The sequence below is a fragment of the Ornithorhynchus anatinus genome, chromosome 12 (genome assembly GCF_004115215.2).
Source record: "Ornithorhynchus anatinus isolate Pmale09 chromosome 12, mOrnAna1.pri.v4, whole genome shotgun sequence".
NCBI lineage: Eukaryota > Metazoa > Chordata > Mammalia > Monotremata > Ornithorhynchidae > Ornithorhynchus > Ornithorhynchus anatinus.
In genome coordinates this window covers 43879800-43887894 of record NC_041739.1, presented here as the reverse complement: position 1 = coordinate 43887894, position 8095 = coordinate 43879800, and the positions used below count along the sequence as shown (strand labels likewise).

Genomic DNA, 8095 nt, shown 5'->3' with positions numbered 1-8095 from the left:
TGACATCATTTTCCCCACAGAATTGGGACCCTCCTTGCCTGAGTTTAGTATATGCTGCTATTCATGTTCACTTGTTGAATTAGAGAAGCAGCTTGGCCTAATGGATAGAGCAGAGACTGCATTCAGAAGGATCTGGTTCTAATCCCAGCTTCACCACTTGTTTTCCATGTGACTTTGTGCAAGTCACTTCACTTCTCTGGGACTCAGGTGCCTCAATCTATAAAATGGTGAATAAGACTCTGAGCTCTATGTGGGATAGGACTGTGTCCAACCTGATTAGCTTGTATCTAAACAAGTTTTAATCCCCATTTTAGAGAAGAGGTAACTGAAGCTCAGAGAAGTGAAGTGAATTGCCCAAGGTTACACAATAGACAAGTGGCGGAGCCCATATTAGAACCCATGACCTTCTGACTCCCAGATCCGTGCTCTATCCACATGCTGCTTCTCTGAGGGTGAATGAGAGAGTTGAATGAAGGATAATGTCAAGGTTATGGCTAGAGAGGCAAGAAAGATAGTGGTGTTGTCTACAAATGATGGGAAAATTGGGGAGGACAGGTTTTGGGTGAGAAGGTGAAGAGTTCTGTTTAGACATGTTAAGTGTGAGGTGTTGTGGGAACATAATAATAATAAGAATGATATTTGTTAAGCACTTACTATGTGCCAGGCATTGTTCTAAGTGCTGGGGTAGATACAGGGTAATCAGGTTGTCCCACGTGAAGCTCACTGTCTTAATCCCTATTTTCAAATGAGATAACTGAGGCCCAGAGAACTTGCCCAAAGTCACAAAGTGGAGCAGGGATTAGAACCCACGACTTCGGACTCCCAAGCTTAGGCTCTTTCCACTAAGCCATGCTGCTTCTCAAATAGCAAGGTCGTGAAGACATGTAGATTTGGAAATCATCTGCTTAGCCAAGGAAATTGAAGCCATGACAGCAAATGATTTCTCTAAGGAAGTGGGTGTAGATGAAGAATAGAAGGGGACTCAAAACTGAACCTTGAGGGATGCTCACAGTTAGGGGGTGGGAGGCAGATGAGGAGCCCATGATAGAGACTGAGAAGGAGCTATCAGGGAGTAGGACCAGGAGAGGATAATGTGAGTGAAGGCAAGGTTGGATAATATTTCCAGGCAAAGCAGGTACTCGACTGCTTCAAAGGCAGATGTGAGGTCGAGGAGGATTAAGATGGAATAGAGGCTGTGGGATTGAGCAAGAAAAAGATCATTTGTGACATTTGAGAGGGTGGTTTCTTTGGTGTGAAAGGGAGAGAAACCAGATAGATGGGGGTCAAGGAGAGATATGGAGAAGAGGAATTTGAGATAATAGGTGTAGATAGCTCACTCTAGGACTTTGTAGAGGAATGGTAGGAGGGAGGGGGGTGATAATGGGAGAGAATTGAGGTGACAAGGGAGGGTTTTTTTTAGGATAGGGAATATATGAGCATGTTTGAAAGCAAAGGGGAAAAAGCTACTGGAGAATTAACAATTGAAGATGGCTATCAGAGAGGGACAAAGTAGGTGGTAAATACTTTGATAATTGTGAAGGGATGGAGTCAGGCGCAGGTGATGTGGTTGGAACTTGAGAGAAGGCAGGACACTTCTTCTTGACATACTGTTGGGAAAAGAGGGAATGTTGAAGAAGAGGCAGGAGGAGGAAGTAAATGGAGAGGAGCAGGGGAGATTTCAGGGAGATCACATCTGATGGTTTCAATTTTATCAATGAAGAAGACAAGGTCACTGGGGAAAAAAGAAGCGGGGCGGGGGGGAAGTACAGGGGTTTAAAGAAAGATACACTTTCACCCTGATGAATCAGTCAGTGATTCCAACAATCTGTGGTAATTATTGAGCACTTCAGGTGTAGAGAGGCCTGCACTAAACCTTTGGAGGACTACAATACTATGCAATTGGTATACACAATCCCTGACAGCAAAAAGCTTACCCTGCAGATGGGGAGACAAAAATGAAATAAACTACATATAATGGAAGTGGCAGAGGATAAGGATATAAACTTATTAGCAGATGGGCTTTGGGTGGGGTTAATATCAAAGGCTTAAAGTGTGCAGACCCAAATGAATAGCTGATGCAGAAAGTAGGGTGAATAGGGAAAGGAACTGAAGGTTGATACCTCTCTTCTCCTTCCTAAGACTTCTGTCCCACCTGGAAGGGTCTCCACCTTCCCATAGTGGAGACCTAGATCCCCATCGTCCCCTTCCCCACCCACTGCCCCAGGTTTGAGCCAACTCCAGTCCACTGGTCTACTCTTCACAGAAACCACCAAGCACCACTGAGTCCAAAACCCTATTGAAGTGGCAAAGGGCTGTACAATCAGTTCCTACAGAGGTGAGTTCAGTTCATGGCTGAGGCCTCTGGGAAATGGGGTGTGACAGGAAAGAGCACAATCCAGGGGATTATGGGCAACTACCAGAAACAAATGGAGTCAAACAACCTTCTGCAGGGAGATTGAGGGTTTGTCCTTGAGCATGAGTCCAGGCTACCAGGGAAAGGCTCTGGTCCTGTCTCCCAGAACTCCAGCTGGGAAAGAGTGGAGCCTCAGCCCTGCTCCCCTGTGCCCTTGAGCCAGAGGCAGGGGAGGAGAGAGAGTCTCCATCCCTCCTCCCCACAAGCCCTGAACCCAGAGGCCAAGCTGAGGCAGACCACACTTCTTTCAGAGTCCACCTAGAGGGAGGGAGATGTGGGGAGCCAGTTTTGTTCACCTATATTTGTCCCACCTACCCGGGAGGGGAATATGAGGGGTCAGGTTTTGTCCCCTGTTTCTGTCCCACTTTTCCATTAGTTATCGTAGCTGGAAAGCACATCTTCCCCAGCTCTAAGCAGGTGCTTAAGTGAGTTTCTGCACCATGCCTGCTGCACCCTCTCCTGCATAGACAATTGCCCAATACCCTTGGAGTTGTGTGTCCAGAGCACTTACTCCACTGCACTAGGGATCACTGAGGCCCAGACTAGAGTGATCCTCAGCACAAACAGCAGGAGACATCAGCAGTTCATGTAGGGGTGCAGCCTGCAAAAGAGAAGAGCTTAGGTGGCTACAGGACAAACACTCCAGTGATCCATGAGAGCATCCAGGCCTGACTTCTGATTTGGGTTGGCCACCGAATCCCTTCTGGATGTCCCTGATGGGATTTTTCTTTCTCCTTTTGTCCTGATATTGCAGGAAAATTGGTGTGAAGAAAAGTGATAAACAAAAAAAACAACAGCCTTGAACTAATGTCCCAAGCTAATGTCCTCTTCAACCACTCCCGGCTATTCATTCATTCATTCAATAGTATTTATTGAGCGCTTACTATGTGCAGAGCACTGTACTAAGCGCTTGGAATGAACAAGTCGGCAACAGATAGAGACAGTCCCTGCTGTTTGACGGGCTTACAGTCTAATCAGGGGAGACGGACAGATGAGAACAGTGGCAATAAATAGAGTCAAGGGGAAGAACATCTCGTAAAAACAATGGCAACTAAATAGAATCAAGACAATGTACAATTCATTAACAAAATAAATAGGGTAATGGAAATATATACAGTTGAGCGGACGAGTACAGTGCTGTGGGGATGGGAAGGGAGAGGTGGAGGAGCAGAAGGAAAGGGGGAAAAGAGGGTTTAGCTGCGGAGAGGTAAAGGGGGGGTGGCAGAGGGAGTAGAGGGAGAAGAGGAGTTCAGTCTGGGAAGGCCTCTTGGAGGAGGTGAGTTTTAAGTAGGGTTTAGAAGACGGGAAGAGAATCAGTTTGGCGAAGGTGAGGAGGGAGGGCATTCCAGGACCGTGGGAGGACGTGGCCCAGGGGTCGACGGCGGGATAGGCGAGACCGAGGGACGGTGAGGAGGTGGGTGGCAGAGGAGTGGAGTGTGCGGGGTGGGCGGTAGAAAGAGAGAAGGGAGGAGCGGTAGGAAGGGGCAAGGTGATGTAGAGCCTTGAAGCCTAGAGTGAGGAGTTTTTGTTTGGAGCGGAGGTTGATAGGCAACCACTGGAGTTGTTTAAGAAGGGGAGTGACATGCCCAGATCGTTTCTGCAGGAAGATGAGCCGGGCAGCGGAGTGAAGAATAGACCGGAGCGGGGTGAGAGAGGAGGAAGGGAGGTCAGAGAGAAGGCTGACACAGTAGTCTAGCCGGGATATAACGAGAGCCTGTAGCAGTAAGGTTGCAGGTTGCAACCTGCAACCTTATCAGGTTGCAGCAAGATCACATAGCACCCGGGGATGAAGATGCAGCCAAGAACCCCAGCTCTGGAGCCCATGATGGAGAAAATCTCCGCAGCCACCATGGCCTTCCACTTGGTGCTCTGATATGTGGGGAGGAAGGAAGCCCAGACGCTGCAGAACACCAGCATGCCGAAAGTGATAAAATTGGCCTCGTTGAAGCTGTCAGGCAGCGTCCTGGCCAGGAAAGCCACAGTGAAGCACACAAGAGCCAGAAAGCCCAAGTAACCCAGGACACAATAGAAGGCAATCACAGAGTACTCATTACACTCGAATATAATGAGTCCAGGCCCAGAGCATGTATTGATCTCTGGGAATGGGGGAGAGGTGCCCAGTCTGATCACACAGATGGTTACCTGGACCAGGGAGCAGGACAGGACTATTGAAGTCGAGGCACTGGTCCCCACTCACCCTCTAATGTTGCTCCCCAAGCTTGTGGCCCTGAAGGCCAGAACCATGGTGAAAATTTTGGCCAAGACGGAGGAGACGGTCACAGTGAACACGACACCAAAAACCATTGGTTGGAGGAGGCAGGAGGCTGGGGTGGGTTGGCCAATGAAGGTCAGGGCACAGAGGAAACAGAGCTTGAGGGAGATCAGGAGAGTGCAGCTGAGAGTGCAGTTATTTGCTTGGACTAGGGGGGTGTCTCGGTGCTTAATGAAGACCCCTAAAACCTGGGCTGTGAGGAGATAGAAGGAGAGAGACGTTCAGACCAGGATCAGCCCCAGAGGTTCTTTGAGGGATGGAAAATTCACCACTTTGTTGGAGACAGCCATCTCTCGCAATGTTTGGATACTTATTTTCGGGACACTTCACACACTGTTCTGCATCTGAAAGGAAAGATTCATTCAATCAATCAATTAATCCATAGCATTCATTGAACACTTACTATGTGCAGAATGATGTACTAAGTGATTGGAGGAGTACAATTCAACAGCATGGGTAGACATGTTCCTGGCCTAGCAGGAACTCAAAGTATGAAAGAGGAGACCAACTGTAATATAAATAAATTGATAAATGATGGATATGTATGTAAGTGTTGTAGGGCTGAGGGTGGAGTGAATATCGAGTGCCTTAAAGAGGAAGGAAAAAAGGAAGGAACAGAATCTCACTGCCCCCTGCAGCACACTTTTCCCTCCTCCCATCAATGGCACAGCCCTGGCTGGGATTTTTCATCTTCCTCAAATCTGACCCATCTCCCAGACTCCCTGCTCAGTGCCAAGATTGTGTTTTCCATGCCTTGCCCTCATCCTGCAGTCACCCCAGTATGTGGACAGGGAGCTGCTGAGTAAAACCTCCAGGACATCTGTGTCTGACATCAGGTGAAACCAACTCTGGTCTGACCCTTGGGCTTTACCATTGCCTGTCTCTGTCTCCCCATGTCCTTAGTCTGTCACTATCTGGCTCATGCACACAGGCTGTGGGCAGTGAGACCCCTTCAGGAGCATATGCTAGGTCATGCAGGGAGATGGTTTTCTACATGGATCTACCTGTCTGGTTGGAAATCTCCCCCTCTGGGCACTGAACACAAAAATAGCAACAGACAGCCTCCCCCTGCTGGGCCCGTTTTCTGAAGCCGTGTCCACAGCTCCTGCTGTACCGTGACTGTGGAGCCTGAACTTTCCAGACAGAGGACAGTGACAGTGAGGGTGGAGCTCCACAGCCCCAAACCTGCTTGGTTGATCCTGCGACCCTCCCACCCAGAGGCCTCTCAATAACATCCAATACAGGTCTGAGCTCCAACAAGCCCTGGGCTATGGAAGCTCCCTTCTTCCACTTCCCCCCACCACCCCTTTTCTTCTCTCTGCTCAGAGTCTGGGGCTGCAGGGGGCCAGATGGACTATTTCTGATTTGGGTTAAGAATGATATCCAGGTATCCCTTCCACCTTTAACCCTTGTTGACTACAGGGAGGTTTCTTCCCCCCTAAAACTAAAACCTTAAATTCTTTACTGGCTCCAGGGAGATGTGTCTGAGAAACTGTCCTGGGAAGATGCAAGGTTATGAATAGACGAATTCTAAAGTATTTTTACTTTTCTGTGGCCCTCCATGTGGCTGACCTTGTGCTGGGGGAATTTTCACTGGGGAATTTGCTTTCAGCATCCTGCTGTATCCATACCCCTTCCCTCTCTCTGAGCTCCCCGGTTTACCAAGCCTGGTTGCCATGACAACCAATGCATGATCTCACAGTCACTGTGTGGGTATCACATTTCCCCGGTGACCCTGTGATCAGAGTGACTGACCCATCACCAGCTCCAGCCCAAGCAGATGACTGAGGAGAGCCATGCCAGGTCAGGGCGCTCTCTACATGAGCTCTAAACCAAAGGATCCAATCCTTAGTGATCTCAGCCCAAGAGATTGTGGAGTAATGCCACCAGTAACTGCTGCCTCCCCTCCAGGACACTCGGAACCCCAGCTCCCACTGTGATCTATCCATGCCATGCTGCAGGGATTTAAGCTGCAGCTGAGCTCCATCAGCATTCCTCCCTCTGGACTGCCATGCTACCCCCAAGACTCCATGCCCTTGAGGGCAGGGAGCAATCTTGGGGAGGACACTAGGCTGGTATCGTATCACATGGCATCATATGGTAGATAAGATAGATAAGTAAATATGATAGGAGGCAGCACCATCTTTGGATCATAGTTCAACCCCTTCACATAGGGATTGGGTGTATTGATAGGACTCCCAGAGAACCCCACCTTGGGGTTCTTTTAGTGCTAGCCAGTTTCACCCCTTTAAAGCCCTACTGAAAGCTCACCTCCTCCAGGAGGCCTACCCAGACTGAGCCCTGCTTTTTCTCTGCTCCTACTCTCCTCCCTATCACTCTGACTCCCTCCTTCTGCGCTGCCCCTCTCCCTGCCCCACAGCACTTGTGTATATATGTACTTGTTCATTATTCTATTTACTTTATTAATGATGTGCATAGCTATAATTTTATTTATATTGATGCTATTGATGCCTATCTGCTTGTTTTGTTTTGTTGTCTGTCACCCCTCTTCTAGACTGTGAGCCCATCGTTGGGTAGGGATTGTCTCTATTTGTTGCTGAATTGTACTTTCCAATCGCTTAGTACAGTGCTCTGCACACAGTAAACGCTCAATAAATATGATTAAGGGAATGAATGAATGAAGAGCTGCAGTCCCCTCTACCCTGATAGTATCAGATCATGCACCCCCTGAAGAACAAGGTCAGTGACTCATTGCCACCTAAGTATTCTTTCCCAGCACTGAATATTCATTCATTCACTCAGTAGTATTTATTGAGAACCTACTGTGTGCAGAATACTGTACTGAGCAGTTAGGAGAGTACAATATAATAATAAACAGAATCATCCCCTGACCACAATGAGCTTACAGTCTACAGTCTAGGTACAATGTTGTGCACACAGTAAGCACTTCATCAGTACAATCCCTATTAGAAGTTTGGGACTACCACCCTAGGACAGCCAGGCATTCCCATTGGCTGCTTACCTGAGAGGCTTCCCCAAGACCACATGATCATTGCCTCATTAATGTTGACATCGTGGTTGGGAGGTGCCTGGGGGTCCACCTCTCCGACTTTCACTAACTCACCATTTCCACTGGGAAGGGTTACAAAGTTCAGAATGTTAAGTTTTGCAGAAGATCTGCGATTCTCATCCAGAATCACCAGTTCCCCAACAGGATTGTCAAACTGGACTTTGCTCAGAAACTCATGGAGTTGAAATACCTAAAAGGAAATTCTGTAAACCTCTCACCCAAAGGGAGGTGGGACCAGCAACAGTGGTGTTTGTGGTCATCAGTTGAATCAGTGACTCAGAGAAGTTGGAGTTTGATGGCCAAACGTCTCCTATGTGATGAATGAGAAACAGCAAGCCTTAGTGGAAATGTCATGGACCTGTAATTCATAGGACCTGGG

At 48.2% G+C, this 8095-nt stretch overlaps 1 long non-coding RNA gene across 2 annotated transcripts; it reads right to left on the bottom strand.

Annotated features, from left to right (window-relative positions):
* Positions 1-4476: 4476 nt before the first annotated feature.
* Positions 4477-6329, bottom strand: LOC103166390. 2 transcript variants are annotated; one of them, XR_003763215.2, is made up of 2 exons: positions 6231-6329; positions 4477-5029 (listed from the first exon to the last, which is right to left on the bottom strand). It is a non-coding gene; the product is annotated as an uncharacterized LOC103166390 (long non-coding RNA). The 2 variants fall into 2 exon arrangements; XR_484841.3 differs by having other exon boundaries at positions 6258-6329.
* Positions 6330-8095: the final 1766 nt, after the last annotated feature.